Source organism: Artibeus jamaicensis, unplaced genomic scaffold, assembly GCF_021234435.1.
Source record: "Artibeus jamaicensis isolate MK-2021 breed Jamaican fruit bat unplaced genomic scaffold, CSHL_Jam_final contig_3126, whole genome shotgun sequence".
In the NCBI taxonomy this organism is placed as follows: Eukaryota; Metazoa; Chordata; class Mammalia; order Chiroptera; family Phyllostomidae; genus Artibeus; species Artibeus jamaicensis.
The window spans coordinates 5,602,163-5,619,144 of record NW_026521723.1 but is presented as its reverse complement, the minus strand read 5'-3'; the positions used below and the strand labels follow the sequence as shown (position 1 = coordinate 5,619,144).

General features: G+C 39.7%; 1 protein-coding gene across 18 annotated transcripts in view; it reads right to left on the bottom strand.

Moving 5' to 3' along the window:
• BBX (BBX high mobility group box domain containing) overlaps window positions 1-16,982 on the bottom strand; it is a 255,771-nt gene that overhangs the window by 175,432 nt on the left and 63,357 nt on the right. The window contains exon 2 of one of the 18 annotated variants that reach the window (XM_053663012.1): window positions 6,469-6,609. The exons of 15 other annotated variants lie outside the window; for them this stretch is intronic. The gene's annotated coding sequence lies outside the window, so the exon portion shown is untranslated. Of the gene's footprint in view, window positions 1-6,468; window positions 6,610-10,140; window positions 10,295-10,569; window positions 10,591-16,982 lie in introns of those variants that run through there. 2 more of the 18 variants (XM_053663015.1, XM_053663014.1) reach the window with 2 other exon arrangements.

Below are 16,982 nucleotides of genomic sequence, written 5' to 3'. Positions count from 1 at the left end.
GCCCCAGACTGGAAACTCAGATGAATTTCAACATGTGGTTAAACAAAGTGATATATACCTCCACACTGTAGAAGACTATTCAGAATAAAAAGCTACTCCCTGGCTGGTGTGGCTCAGTGGATTGAGCACAGGCCTGCAAACCAGAGGATCGCGGTTGGATTCCCAGTCAAGGCACATGCCTGGGTTGCAGGCCAGTTCCCTGCAGGCCAGTTCCCAGCAGGGGGTGCACAAAAGGCAACCATACATTGATGTTTCTCTCTCTTTCTCCTTCCCCTCTAAAGATAAATATTTTTAAATCTTTTAAAAAAATTAAAAAATAGGTGTTAGTTTGAGTCTCTAAGTTAAAAAAAAAGAATAAAAAGCTACTGATACAACAAGTTACATGAACCTCTAGAGAACTATGCTGAGTGAAAAAAAAAGGCAATTTCAAAGGACTATGTACTTACTGTATGACTATTGCTACAACACCCTTGAGTTGACAAAACTGTAAAAATGGAGGACAGATTAGCAGTTGCAAGGAGTTATAAAGGGGTAGTGAGAAGAGATTTTGGATGTGGCTATAAAAAGAGCAACGTGGGGGATCCCTGAGGTGAAGAAATGTTTCGCACACAGACCATCTCTATTTCAGTACTCTGGTTGTGGCACTGGACTAGAGTTTTGCAGGAAGTTACCACTGGGAGAACATGGATGAAGGGTACATATCGCTATGTATTATTTCTGATAGCTGCATGTGAATCCATAATTTCAAAATAAAACATATAGTGAAAAATTATAAATCAATATTGATTTAAAAAACTCACAAACAAAAAGCAAATGACTACAGGATATTTATTCATGTTCTCATTCCTTGGGTAAAAGTGTCTCCTCTGCAGGGCCTTGGGCTGGGGTTACTGGGTCAGCTTTTACTTTCACCTCCCAGCTGATGTCATTCATTCTGGAAGCTTCAATTGACATATGCCAATGACTGCCAAATTTGTATTTCAGCCAATCCTCTCTTCTGAAGTCCAGATATATTTTACTGACACATGAAAATTTACTCCGGGTATCTTAATGGCACCTCAAGCTCAACATGTGTACATTTAAATGCATGATCTTTGCTCTAAAGCCCCAGCTCTGCTTCTCTTGGGGCTTTCTCTATTTTGGTGGTTGTCACTATACGTCCAATGTACCGGATGCTAAGGCTAGTGTGTGGATTCCCCCTGCCTTACTCTTATACATGTAGTATATCATAAAACACTGTTAATTCAAGCTCCTAAATCCCCACTGCCACCACCTGGCCCAACCTACCACCAAAACAATCTCTTAAATGATTTGTGAATCCCCATTTATGCCTCCCTCCAAAGTATCCCTCCTGTAGCAACCAGACTAATCTTTACAAAATGCAAATCCAAACACCCTGCACCCTAGCTTGCCATAATCTCACCAAAGCACATGAAATTCCACATACTCTGGTTTCCACCTGCATCATACCATCCTTTTTGCTCTTTTTGAAACTCTAGTCATAATATTCTAGTTTCTCTTAGGCATCCTGCTCTTTCTCACCTCAGGTGCTTTGCATTTCCTCCCAGCCTAATTTACATATAAATCTACTAGTCACATCTTATCTTATCCATCACTTTCTCCAAGATGGATTTTCCTGAGCCCCCAGACTAGGATAAATCCCTTGTTAAATAAGAATAAGACTACCTGTACAAGGTCTGTCTGGAAAAACACAGCCATGTTAATATAAGGAGAATGATTTGCACAACATCTATGTAACCTGACAGTGAAGGGGAGTGAAATGGAATTCGAATGTGTGAACAGTGATGACTTCACTGTACTAGTCAGTGGGGGTGGTGGACACCACTGAGCATGTGTACTGTGCAGCTGTCGCCTTCAAAATGACTGAGCAAGCAGAGCAATGAATCTGCATCAAATTGTGTGTGAAGCTTGAACTCTCATTCCTCTGTGGAAACTATTTGGATGATTCAGAAGGCCACAGCTATGGGCAGCTGGTGATTTTTGGCAGCTTCATCACAATAACGCGCCCACTCATGCATCACACCTCGTGCAGAGGTTTTTGGCAAAACATCAAATTACCCAGGTGACTCAGCTCCCCCACAATCCTGATTTGGTGCCCTGTGACTTCTGGCTTTTCCCAAAACTAAAATCACCTTTGAAAGGGAAGACATTTCAGACCCTTGATGAGATTCAGAAAAATACAACAGGGCAGCTGATGGCAACTGGGAGAACTGTGTGAGATCCCAGGTGCCTACTTTGAAGGGGACTGAGGTGTCATTGTCCTACATACAATGTTTCTTGTATCTCCTTCTATAAACATCTCTATTTTTCATATTACATGGATGGATACCTTCTGGACAGACCTCATTCATCTTCAAATAAATCTAACTGAAGCATTTGAACAAAAATAATCAAATAACTCTAAGATTTATGCAAAGATGATATAGAAGGTATTAATAAATATATTATATTTCAATGTGTAAGTCATACATATTTGACCTGGTGCTTTATTTAGGTTAACTTAGGCCTACTCGCTAAGGCCCTTGACATCCATTTTCTCTGGAGCTTAACAATAACAGTAATTCTCCTGGTAAGAGGCTATGTCATTCATAATCAAATTATGACTGATCTCAGATTTTCAGCCTCCAGACCTGTGAGAAATAAGTATTTGTTGTTGTTGTTGTTGTTGTTAGAACATTGTTACTGAAAGTATGATACTACTATCACAAATACCTCAAAATGAGAAGTGGCTTTGGAATTGAGTAGTGGGTAGAGGCTGAAGCGGTTTTGAAGCACATGGAAAGAAAAGCCTACATTACCGTGAACACGCCATTAAAAGAAATTCTCGTGAAGGCTCAGAAGAAATGAGTGGTACAGAAAGCTTCAATCTTCCCACAGAAAAGCCTAAGTGGTCATGAATAGAATGTTCATGGAAATATGAAAGTAAGGGGTCATTGGGACGAGAGCTCAGAAATGAGGAACATATTAGTGAAAAATGAAGAAAAGGCCATCCTTGTTACAAAGTAGCAAAGAATTTGGCTGAACTGTACATGTCCTAGTATTTTATGAAAGACAGAATGTGTGAGTGATAAAAGCATGAGTGATGAGTTTGGGTATCTGGCTGAACCTTTTCTAAGCAATGTGTTGAAGGTGCAGCTTGGCTTCTTTTGAACACTTATAGGAAAATGAAAGAAAAAAATGATTTAAAGGTGGAATTTTAATCTAAAGGAAAACAAAAGTGTTTTAAATTGGAAAATTCTCGACATACCCATATTATAACAGTCTCTTGGAAGAGAATACTAAGGGTATGACCAAGAGACCTTTTATCTAAGATAAAAAGATTAGTATGGGTGTGAACCCAGAATATTCAGCCACACCAGCAGGAAAACAGCCAATCTGAATTGAAGGGGAAGGATACAAAAATGAATGAAGGCTGATCATCAGATCTCTTGGGATAGATATATAGGATGGGTCCACAGAGGTATTCTGCTGGGAACCTGTGATATTCTTCAAGACAAAAGAAAAAGGACCCCAAAGGCAATTCAGAGCTTGTCAGGGACCCTTGCTTTCAAAAGGGTCTAGGGTATCACCTGGTTTTCAACAGGCCAGAAGACCTTCCACCCAAAATTATGGGAGCCAGTGGGGCAGTGGCTACCTCCATCTACATTTCAAAGGATGGAAGTGCCTGGAGCTAAGGGGCAGAAGGACGTGGTAAGGGCGAGTCTACCAGAGACCCCCACTGGGGCAATGCCCCAGAGAGCTATAGGAAAAAGACTGAAACCATCAGGTAACCCCAAACAGACAGAGTCACAGCCATGCCATTCTGTCCTGGGAAAGTTGCTGTGTGGGCTGGACTCAGCAAAGCCATGGGGGTAGGGTCACCCTGAGTGTATCCAAGGTGGGACCCCTGCTCCAGTTGGCCTGGTGGGCAGAACATCGAGTTAAAGATTACCCTCTAGCCCTAAGACTTGATGTCTTTTGCCCTATTGGGTTTTGACTTGCTTGGTGTCTATTACACCCCTTTGTTTCCTATTTCTCCCCTTTTTAATATGAATAATTAATTCTATGACCATCCCACCATTATATTTTGGAAACACATAGCTTGTTTGAATCATACCTTCAGTCTCACCCATATCTGATGTAGATAATATTTAGATGTGATTTTAAAGGGCAACTGGAATGGAATGAGTATATTTTGCATAGGAGGAAGACATAAATTTGGGGGTCCCAGGGGTAGGATACCTTGGTCTGAATGCTTCCCCCTCCAAATTCCTGTGCTGAAATATTAATGTCCAATGTGATGGTATTAGGTAAAGCCTTTGAGAGGTGCTTAAGACAGGAAGGTGAAGCCCTCATGGGATTGTTGCTTTTGTTTTTATTTTATTTAGGGCTGCCACTTAAGAGACCTTTATTTTTAAATTTTTAAAAATTTCCTTCAATTACAGTTTATATTCAATATTATTTTGTATTAGTTTCAGGTGTACAGCATAGGGAGTAGTGCTTTTATAAAAAAAAATACCCTTAACCCTTTGGGCCTATGAGGACACAAGAAGTCTGGACCCAGAAGACAGCCCTCACCTGCCCAGGCTGGCCCCCTGATCTCTGACTTCCCGCCTGCAGAACTATGAGAAATAAATGTTGATCATAAGCCATCCAATCGGACCCATTTTGTTACAGCAGCCTGAATAGACTAAGACAGACTTATGTATTATGAATACTTCAGCAACCAGCCCACGATTTTCTTGCAATTCTTTATCATTTTAAAGGCTGTAAGGATTTGTATATATATGCATACACACATACACACACACACACACACACACATTTTCAGAGGTTAAATAAAGTTCACTGTATAAAAAACACATTTTATAAATAACTATCAAAAACTGACCTAAAAGTTCAGTTATCCAGCACTCTCTCTAAAGTTGGATGAGCTCCACTCAGTTTCTTTATAATAGTGAAAACAGTAACAAAGAAAAACGTATAGAAAAATTACTGTTGGGTTGTGGCATGTAAAACAGTAATTTGTGGAAACTTTTAGAAGATTCTCCCTAAGTACTTTCTGAACAGCAATTTAGAGGGGTAAGGTTTTGAAGTCTTTACAATTTAATATTCTACACCAAGAAGTATTTGCGATGAATCCTTTACTCCCCAACCCATGTTTTTTTTCTAATATCTCACCTTTGATTTCAAATATGGATACTTTGTACTGAGTACTACTCAAGAATTAACTAATTCTAGAAATAACTGTACCTTAATCTGTCATATTACAGTGCGTGTAATATGAACAGTACAGTGTTCAAACTGTACTGTTTTTTTTAATTGTTAAATTTATTGATTTGAGAGGGGGAGAGAAACACATCAATTTTTTGTACCACTTATTTCTTTGCATTCATTTGTTGCTTCTTGTTTGTGCCCTGACCAGAGATCAAACTCTCAACCTTGGTGTTATCAGACAACACTCTAACACACTGAGCTACCTTGCCAGTGCCTCAAACTGTATTCTTTCATATGGATAATGTATACGTGGTTCATGGTTCTGTGAACATTTAATCCACATTCTATGTTAAAAACATTTGGTTAAGCCCTGGCTGGTGTAGCTCAGTGGATTGAGTGTGAGCCTGCGAACCAGAGGATCACGGTTCGATTCCCAGTCAGGGCATATGCCTGGGTTGCAGGCCAGTTCCCAGCAAGGGACACACGAGAGGCAACCATACGTTAATATTTCTCTCCCTCTTTCCTTCCCTTCCCCTCTAAAGATAAATAAATTTAAAAATTTTTAAAAACATCTGGTTAAAAGCATCATTTGGAAGCATGAAAACAGTGAAGGGGTTATGAGAATGAATTTCAGGATACAAGTTAAGAGAAATACATAAAAATACAACCACTATTAATTGAAGTAATTTAAACATGCTTTAGAAAATAGACACTTGGGACCAGTGGGGCAAAAGCAGCAAGGGATACTCTAGAAATTTGGCTTCACAGGGTGTTACTGCTGATACTCTATCAAGTTAATAAAAGCAGGTCTTTCCAAACTGTAAAGGAGGTCATACGATCAAACCTGTATTGACCAAAAGGCTATATTGAAAAAGAGCCTAGTCTGACTGACTGAATTGACTTATAAAGGCTTTTTGTTTCAGCCCCTGCTATTGAAAACCTTTCCAAATGTATTAAAGTATATTTTGTTACTTTAGTAAGTACAGTATAGGGAACATAATTAAATCACTGGTGACTGCAGGGCTTATCATACATTAGGCTCAGCCTTGCTGTGAGCATCAGTTTTCACTGGACCCTAATGAAGACGTGGTCATTGGGCTAGATGAATACAGACGGCCCCGGGCTATTCATTTTTCTAATGCTCTTCTTCTTCTTTTCTTTTTAACTAAATTGTTTTAAATCCATTTTTAAAGGGGCAGAAAGGGACTTATTTTCCAGTAAGTCAAAAGCTAGAAAAATAAACCTGGTTACCTGAGCTTGTTCTGTGTCACTGGAGGGTTTTTTTTTTTTTTAAGTAATAGGTATTCTTGAAAAATCTGTTCCATTTCAACACTTTTAAGGAAATGGGTGCCCAAAGGCAAAGCTGGGGGAAAAGAAAGGTAAATCCAATTCCTGTGTGAAGAAGAAAACAATATTGAAGAAAGCTGTGCAAATAACCAGTCATTTACTAAATGTATCTTATGTGCTAAGCATGCTTATATACCAAACGCACTGTTAAGCACTATGGATACAGTAAGCCTTTTCTGCCTGGGTCTCAGTTTCTTCATCTGCAAAATTAGAAAACTAGCCATATACACCTCTCCCTTAATCAAAACTTTCCCATGGTATAAGTCATCATAAGCAAAGCAATATTACAATCAACCGTGTGTGAAATAGGGGCAGGGGGTAGTTAAGGATGGCCAAACTCCTAAGAATACTATTCTCTGCAGTTAACTTAGTAATGCTGACTCCTCTTTTATTGCTCTGGGCAGAATACTAAATTAAAAACAAATCCAAAGTTGATTGGGCTACATGGTAAGAGATTAAATATTAAATATCCCAAAAGAGACAGTGGAGCATCCAGGAAGGCTTTATTTCCTTTCAGTTTTCTTTGAAGTCTTACCCTAGATAACAAACGGCAGTGGCACCTGTGGTTTGACCCACCGAGCACTGGGGGGCGGCGGGAGCTGGAAGAGGGTTCTGGCCTTGACAGTGGTGAGTTGTATGATCCTAGACAAGTTCACCTGCTCATCTGCAAAGTGTTTTCTTCTATTTCTCTCATTAAAAAAGAATGCCATAACAAATTCAACACACAGACTCTTAAGGTAAAGATAATACACAAACAGTACAGGAGAATACCATGGATATTATGTGTTTTGATACTGAAAAGGGCTTTTGACAAAGTATTTGAGGGGGAACAGAATATGAAACCCCAAAATATGCCTGTTGGAGATATTATCTGAAGCTAGTTATTTTTAAGAAAAGACTCAAAAATAGTCTTTTACCTCCCCCTTACCTGCCTAAAGAAATTTAGACAGAAAAGCCTGTTTAAAGGCAGGGAGCTACCTCTCACCTTCCCGTGGTCTGTCAGACTCCCCCAGACCACCACCTCCCTCCCCGTAGTCCAAAATGGCATGTAAGCCTCAACTGACCAATTTGTTCTCGGATGCCACATTCTTCTGGAGCCCCCATTATGAACATACATCATAAACTTGGTTATTTTCTCCTGTGAACCTGTCTAGTGTCAATTTTACTATTGGACCAGGCAGAAGAACTTAGGTAGATAGAAGGAAAATTATTTTTCCTCCACAACATATTTATTACAAATATTGTCAAATGGGCTCTTAACTTTGAATAGTAAATGTGCAGTCTTGAATAAGAAGGATCACTGGAAAACAGACTGAACTAACAGATTAAACTGAGCTGCAGATTCAAATGAATGGAATAGATTACTCATTAAATTTGTTATTATATGCACATAATAAACTTTTGGTATTCAGTTTGGATACGTCCCTCTCCCTGTGTGGAATAAATGATTCACTGGATTTTCCTCTTATACTTCACAAGCATAAATGTAAATCTGGAACTACAGTAAAAAAAGAAAAACTACACTCATGGAGTCAGAGCACACAGTTCCTGTGAAAAAGAACTGAGAGCTTGAGCTGAGTTCGAACTTTACCATGAATCAACAGTGTGATGTGACTGTCAAAAAAGCTAATGTAAGTCTTTGCCACCAATAACAGAAGTACAATGTCCAGAACAAGGGAATCACAGCTTTACTGTATTCTCTGCATCCTGTGCTGGGCACCACACATCTAAAATGATGGGATGAGTCGCCAGGATTCTATTTGTCAGTATGCTGTTTAAGAGTGATACTGGCAAAGAAGAGCAATTCCATGACAGAGAGAAACCAGAGTGGGAAAGAACCTAGAAAGCAAGTCCTGAAGACTGAGGAAAGTAGGACCCTTTAGCCTGGAAAAGCTGTCTTGGGGGAGAGATGGTAAATGTATGATGAGCTGCAAGTGACAAAGTTCAGTCCTAAGAGGACAGATACCAAAGCAGATTTGGTGTTGATCCAAATGGTACCCAAAACAGAAAGGAACCCAGAACAGAACACCACTGAGGATGTTCAGGAAATGCAAACTATTGTCGCCTCTGGCGCCGCATTAGAAACACTTGGGAATGTTTTAAGCCTGTCGACGCCCAGCCCTCTCCCCCACCCAACCAATTAAGTTAGAATCTCTGGGGCGGGGCCTGGGCAAAGGTAGGGGGAATAAACGGTAATGGAAAAAGCACAATTAAAAAAATAATGTAAAAAAATAAATAAAAGATACTTGCTAGTTTAAAAAACAAAAGAAAAATGGAAGTTCTCCGGGGGTTTCTAATGTGCACTTGAGAATGACCAAGTTAATACAGTCAGGGTGGCCACCTGCCTGTGCTGTGTAGACAGGATTCCTTGTCAGCAGCCTGCAGTAGGTTTACTACTTCCCATATCTTTTGTTCTAGAACATTTTATCTTTTTAGCTTGTTAATGTTATCTGGTATAATCGTGAAGATTAGCTCTGCTTGCACACACCTGAAAAGAAATGAAGTTTAAACGGCACAGTTTCTTCAAGGGAAAAATTTCAGTTAACTTATAAGCACTAGCTTATTCTGTTCACGAGCATTTTCAATGATTTAAGCTCTACTTACTGTCTTTGTGGGAATAAGCCCATTTATATATTGATAAACAATTCTGAAGTTTTTAAAAATAAGTTTAAAACATGCTAACATTCAAGAATTCTCAAGTTTCTTAATGATAAAATAATTCTTAAAATCAAGCAGAAACTACTTTGTAGTTTGAATGGTCTGTGCCACACTGCCGTATGCAACGTACAAGACAAAAGTATTTACCTACTTTAAATATTCTCTGAAACTTCTTACAACAGAACAAGCCTGAGTATTTCATAATCAATATACAGTTTTCCACATCTCCTTTGGTGTTGGTTACATTCTTATTCTTAATACTATTATTTTAATAACTAAATAGAAACATTTATACATGTTCCCTAATTTCTGTTGAAAAGATACATCCATATGTGTTCAAAAGCCTTCTGGCCATAACAGAGTTCAGACATGCACTCCGGTGGGTGGGGTTATGATTCTAAATTTTGGTGGCCCCTCCAGATTTCTCCACTTAGCTGTAACACACCCTCTAAACTTGAAAACTTTCACTTTAGGTTACGCTAAACTCATCAACCATTTCCTTTTACTTTTGCCATCTGTCATGGAAAAGCTCCTAATGAATCTGAAACTTCTGCTAGGCTACTGGAAGTCTCTCTCATTAATCTCTGTCGTGTGGTTCATAAATAATGAGAGAGGTATTAAAGATCATCATCTTGTTTACAGACAACCACCGCCAAGAGAGCCTGGAATAACACTGTGGTTTTGACTAGAAATATTCAGCCTGAACGAACATTTCAGGAGTCCTGATGTAGGGACGAACTGAGCACACATTTCACATTTTACCAATAGCTGGTTCACTGTACCACACTTCAAGTAAGGACACTTGCTTTATCAAAACACTAGGAAGAATTCCGACCTTACAGCCAGACATCTAAGCAGCTGCTGGGCGGACAGTTTGCTCCACAGCCAACAGTCACCTTTCCATTTTCAAGCACATACCTCTCACAGAAATGTTTTCAGTGCAGCAGTCTACAGAGCTGGTTGTAACACCGGCAAGATGTGACAACAAAATTCATGATGATTTTGCTTTTTCATCAGCCTGCCCCTTTCTTTTTTTTAAAAACTCCTCCCTCCCCCTCTATCCCCCAAAGAAAACCAAGCCAACAATACTTCCACAAAACCTGACTCAGACTTATGAATATAATGCTTTCAGTGAAAGCAGACCAGCTTTATAGGAGAACAGCTCAAGAGAAGCAGGAAGCTGATCTGAGCAGCAGAGAGAGCAGAGATGGGGCGGAGCAGAAAGGAACTGAGCTGGGGGTGGGGGGGGAGAGCGAAGCACAGACAGTCCTGGCTGCTTCTAGTTATTATTGACAATTTCATCTTATAGCAGCTTTATGAACGGGGTGAGCATCCATCCTGCCATACCTTTTCTTTCTTTTACGAATCTCTGTCAATCTGGTAAACTATTACACAGGGGAAAGTGAGGCCTTACAGCCTCGCCAGAGCCCAGTTGCAGGGAAATGATGTAAGCTTCCCACCTCCCACCAGCCCCCGCTCTGCCAATCCACCTCTACTCTGACCTGTTAACATTCCCCCTCCCCCAGTGCCACTGCCTGGGGCCGCAGGGCCCCAGGCTCGCCTCCCTGTGTCCCACTGTGCCACAGAAACTATTTGCCCGGGGGTAAGAAGTATTTTTGTTTGGAGAAATGTCTTCAATGAAAAAGCAAATGCCTCTCTGTTTGAAAAATAATGCTGAGTCAACAAAAGCTCAGTCAAGCCCCAGGAGAAATAATATTAAGTAGGATTGAGGTGAGGAATGCAATTTAGCAAAAGGCAGCAGAAGATGTAATGCAGCAAGGGGTGTAATACTGGGAATTAGGAGACCCAGGTTCTCCTATTCCAATACCAACCCTGTGACCTTGGACAACTGGTTTAATCTCTCTGGTTTCGTTTTCTGTAAAAGGAAAGGGTTAATACAAATTATATCTGAGATCTCTTGTATTGTTTTTAATTTTTATGAACTGATACCAAAAGAAATAAGCCAGAGCAAAAAAGTAATCTGAGTGCGGCCAATTGTTTCTTATTTACTTAAAATGGCAAGTAATTTCTTAATTGAGCTGTTTAAGATATGTTTTGCCAAAGTACCAATAAATATGAGTAGGATTACCAAAAGATGTATAAGAAAAAGTTAAATAGTAGTTAGAGTGTTAATCCTGATCTGGAGAATTTGGAGGAAATTAGGATCGTGAAGATTCACGCTCAGGAAAAGACGATGTATAAACGGATGCTTAGAAGCAATCAAGACCTATGACATTACCCTAGACAACTATTTACCCTGGTCAGCTGTGTTTTAGGTTTAGTTTAAAGGATACACACACACACGCACGCACGCACGCACACACGCACGCATGCACCAGGGATTAAAAGATCTTTTTAATTAAGAGCTGGTAATACACTGATTACTAGCACAACAGCCTTCATATGAGGGAAGACAAAAATCTCAGAAGTTCGTGCAACTTTCCAAATGGTATGAAGCGTACACAGGGAAACAGAAGTTAAATCAATTTACACATCAACTTTTCTAAATACCTTTCCCTGAAACCAATCTACCTGAGAATGCTCCCACACAGCAGGTTTCAACTTCCCACTTCACCTTTTCCAATTCCCCATGTCCCACTTTACAAAGTCAAGGCACAACTCACCCATCACAAATCTCACTAGGAAGCATTCACTGCACGGGGCAGGGAAGCGCCTCTGGGCAGAACACAGGAGAAAACTACTGATGGTAAAAAGGGTATCACCCTAATCACTCTTTTGCAACTTGGGTGTCTTTGCCAATTCTCTGCTTGGAATAAAAGTAGAGAAGAACCTAAATTGGTTGTTAGCTGATAAATCATAAAAAGTATTTTAAGTGACAGATCATTGTGATTTTCAATTTAAGCCACAAGTTCAAATATTTGAGTGATACTGGTTTATAAACACTCTCATCCTCCTCTTCAACTTACTTATATAAACAAAATTCAACAGTGCTTATATTTAAAAGAATAAGTAATATGCTAAACTCTTTTTGTAATGAGTAATATTCATCTACTTATAATAAGAACTAATTAGAAAAGCACCAGCAACATATTAAGAGATAAATTTCCAGTAGAATTGTATTTTTTCTATTATAATTTATAAAATTTATAATTCACATATTATGATCAATTGCATACTAATCACTGTAATAACTTCTTAAAAAACAAGAGCGTTCTGTCACTGTAAATTAAATTTTATCAGCAAAGTATGATAGGGTGATCAAAAATAGATTTTTAAGCATATAATACATAAGGACAAAATTTAGTAGGAAAAGTGTAATAATAAAGACTGTAAAGAGAGAAATTACCAGTAAATTTTCTGACTGTTAAAGAGCAGTTTGTAAATGGACAGTGGTAGGTATCATGTATAGCTATGGTATTTGACTCAAATATTTAAGAATGGTATGACAAGTTTATCCAGAAACGGCAGTATTTACAATTGATTATACCATTCCAGTGATTTAAACTTATGACAAAAATTTAAATATCAGTGAGGGAATCCATAGTTTTCAAATTTTTTTTACTGGAGCACAAATGTTTAAAGACCACTGAACTGGTTCATCCTTCTTCTAGTCCAAAGCACCCATCAATCTAGAACCTCAGGAAATAAGCCACTTAAAGCAACTAAGTTTTCCAGTTATCTCTGTTTTATATTCTTTGAGTACCATAAGTTTTTTTTCTCCTAATTTTCTTTATTTTTTCAATCCTCACCTGTGGACATTTTTTCACTGTTTTTAGAGAGAGAGGAAGGGAGCGAGAAAAACATCCAAAAGAGAAAAAGCCCTGATTGGTTGCCTCCCTCACAGGTCAGAACCAGGGTCCACTCGCCCAGGCAGGAGAACCAACCCACAGCCTTGCGGTTAACACTCCAACCAACTGAGCCACACCAGCCAGGGTGCCTCCTAATTTTAAACTTATAAATGAAAATCTTCTTAAAATGGGGAACTCTTTCCCACCTTCTTATATCACACCAACATAATTTTATCTTTTATTACTGGTTCCAGACGTTTACTACTAACATCAATCCTGCTGAGCTCTCACAGTAATGCCCCTGAGACCCCTGAAGTTACTCCTGTTTAGCTGTATGCAGTTTTTGCCAAGAAGTGAGGGGTGTGGGTTCAATTCCTGACCCACCAACTAAAGTTGTCAGCCCCTGAGCAGGGAATGAAACTCCCTGTTTTCTTCCTCATAAAAAGAGGTTACTCTCACCTTCTTAAACTATCTCACAAAATTAACATGAGTTCACAAAAGTGAACATGCTTTTCCTAAAGATTACATACCAAGAAAACTTGTGCTCTGGATTTTCCTTCCCTTCTTGGCCAGGCTCCTCCGACCATTTCTCCCCCCTGACTGCCTGCATGAAACTCTCCTCTCCGTTCTAACTGCCACAGGTGTGGCAATCAGTCAGAAAGCTAACTAGATCTGTTTGTTTAATTCTCATAAAAATGATTTAAGGAATGGGTGTCTTCTATTTATCTCCAGAGGTCATATGGATTCTGCAGCACTCGCTGTGCTAGACGGCTGGCTGAGTTATGCATAGAAAGATATCACTCTATTATGCTCTGTCCCAAAACTTCAACCTGCTATAGCAAGGTTCCCAGAAACAGGAGGCCTAAGATATTTTTCAGATGTGATTCTCTTTAGTGTCAAATCCATGCCTGATCCAACCAACACCAGCTACATGTTCCTTTTATTATCCGCTAAATGTTTTTATTTATGGCGTTTGGTGGCCCAAAGCTTCAGGTGCCCAGCCAATCTAGTTGCATCAAGTGCCCCAGAACCTTAGATTCATCCCCAGGAGCATGAAATAAACCTCTCCCTTTCCAAAGTAGCAAACAAAATTCCTCAATAACCTCGAAGGGGAGATAAGGTTTTAAAAAGTTAACTGATATTACCTGTTCTATTTAAAATGTCCATATGGGCCCTGGCTGGTATAGTGCAGTGGATTGAGTGAGGGCCTATGAACCAGAGTATCTCGGTTCAATTCCCAGTCAGGGCACATGCCTGGGTTGCAGACCAGTTTCCAGCAGGGGATGAATGAGAGGCAACCATACATTGATGTTTCTCTCCCTCTCTCCTTCCTTTCCCCTCTAAAGAGAAATAAAATCTTTTAAAAAATAATAAATAATAAAATAATAATAAAATGTCCAAACGGTAAGCTAGGCACTTTATTTTCTTCCATGAATTATCTATCATGTGGTTACCAGTATTATAGTCTCACTCAACACTTTAAGCAACTCTACTATGATTTCCAGGTTACTGATTATAAATCGGAGCCTTAAAAGTATTTAAATTAGTGATTTTCAAACTTTTTCATCTTATGACACATGTAAACTAATTACTAAAATTCTGCAGCACACCAAAATATTTTTTTGATGATCTGACAAAAAATAGATATAATTTTGACTCATTCACACCAAACAGCTATTGTTGTGTTGGCTATTGTCATTTTTTTAATTTGACAGTCTAAGGGAAAAGAGGTCAGTCCCCCTGACTAAACAGTCAAGTATTATGTGTTTTAAGAATTCTTGTGGCACACCAGTGTACCTTTTTGGCACACCGGTTGAAAAATGACTGGCTTAAGTGACTTGCTCAAGATCAAATGGAAGGCAGTGAAAGCCAGAACCAGAACTCAGTCCTGATGGATGGTCCAGTACAGCTACCTGGCGCAGGCGCTGCCTGGCCCGCAGACGCGGCTGGCATAACTGCCGGGAGCTGCGGCTGCGCTCCTGCTGTCCTGTGATTCCCAGAGGGCATCATGTTTTAGTCCGAAGAGCAGGCATTCTGGAACCACGCAGATCCGAGTTTGAATCCAGAACATGTGACCATGGGCAAGTTATTTCACTTTTCTAAGCCTCAGTTTCCTCATCTACAAAAGGTAGTTAAATAGCACCTACAAGGTGCTCGTGGGGACTTAAGAGATAATACTCTTAGCACTGTGCCAGTTACAAACTTGAGTCTACCTAGTAACATTTTTGAACTCTTATTATGTGGTATGTCTAATTCATCTAATTCTCTAAATAATCCTATGGCACAACAGATACTATTCTGATCGCACCTGTTTTACGGAAGAGGAGAAACTATGTCCAAGGAAGGTAACACCATCTGCCGAGGGAACAGAGCTAAGAAGTGAAAGAGCTGGCACTGAACCTAAGCAGCCTGACTCCAAAGCTCACACTCTGAACTACTGTACACTAACTCTCTGGGAATGAGTATAGTGATAGCAATATCCTTATTCTCAGCATCACCAACATCATCATTTCCATCACTATCATCAACCTTCTCCACAGTTAGCCCAGAGGGCCTAGGGCAAGGGTGTCAAACTCATTTTCTCCAGGGGCCACTTCAGCCTTGCAGTTGCCTTCAAAGGGCTGAATGTAACTTTAGGACTGTATAAATGTAACTACTCCCTAACAGTTAAGCAAGGGCTCTACACTGCCCCTGGGTAGAAACAAGGTGCCGGGCCAGATAAAACAAGGTGGAGGGCAGGACTCAGCCCACGGGCCTTGTGTTTGCCATCTGTGGCCTATGGTGTGTGATGCTCCCCAGTGATGGGACATAAAGAGCTAGGAATTTCCCTGAGTGAGGCTGACAGGTGTACGGCTTTCAGGGAAGTCAAGAAGGAAGCTGTTCTCTGGAAGAGAATAATGGGCAGCAAAATAAAAAAACTAGCTGGGGGCCTGAAATTGGGAACATGAAAAAGTATCAACTACTAGATAGGGGGAAAAATGAAAACTTAGCCTAAGAAAAACAATCTTATGTTTAAAATATTTTATCAGGTGCCTAAAGGAATACTAAAAATAAAATTTGCCAAAACCTGGCCTGTGATATGGTTTGGAGTCCACTCTTTATCTACATAATAATTATCTGTCCCTGGGGAAAAATGTGATCATTTTAATAAACTTTCATTGATGACCTGATATAGGCAGGATAAAGCATTTGACTCTCAGAGCACAAGTAAAAGTCCTTCTCAACTATTGAACTGCAAATTCAATTCCTTTGGCAAATCTTAAATCATAGGTTCATGCAATGTTATTTCTGAGTTCCTTTGGATAACTATGTTTTGGGCTTTTAATCCACATTATTTTCCTCTGTGGCTTTTGTCTAAATCTAAAGTCTGTTTTCTTCACTTAAAGAGACTGGCGGAAACCACAGCTTGCCCATTTCCTTCAGGCAGAGTCAGGCTGCATCCTATGTGCTCCCACATGCTCAGCACACGCCACTGTCAGAGCGCTGAAGACTCTCATTTGCGAGTACAAATCTGGTTTCTCCATTACCCTTTAAGGTCCCTCAGGAGAGACAGAATTCATGTTTTGTTCATCCTCACATCCCTAGCACCTAGCACACTGTGCTGCACTCCATAAATGTTGAAAAAAATTAGTAGAAAGTTTTCAAGCCTGTTTTCTGACTGAGGTTTCAAACTCTGCCGCTAGCCTTACTCTAGAAACTTTTCTCTTTAAAGAGTGATAATCTTCAGTTGCCAAAAGTGATTAGGATTTAGTGGATTAGTGATTACTCCTGTGGCAGCTCCTTGGGAAAATAAAAGGAAAACACCCTTGAGGTGACGTTTCTGTACCCTCTTTGTTGCCCAGTACTCAGTTTTCAGACAAAAGATATGACTTAGGGTCATGACCACTTAAAATTTATTGACTAGCTCAAGGGGCTTTGTTTATCCCATAATACCCAGGGAAGTGCCCAGCACAAGGTCAGTATCAGATAAACACTTTTACACTAGTTGATTAATTGACTGCTGCCATTAGA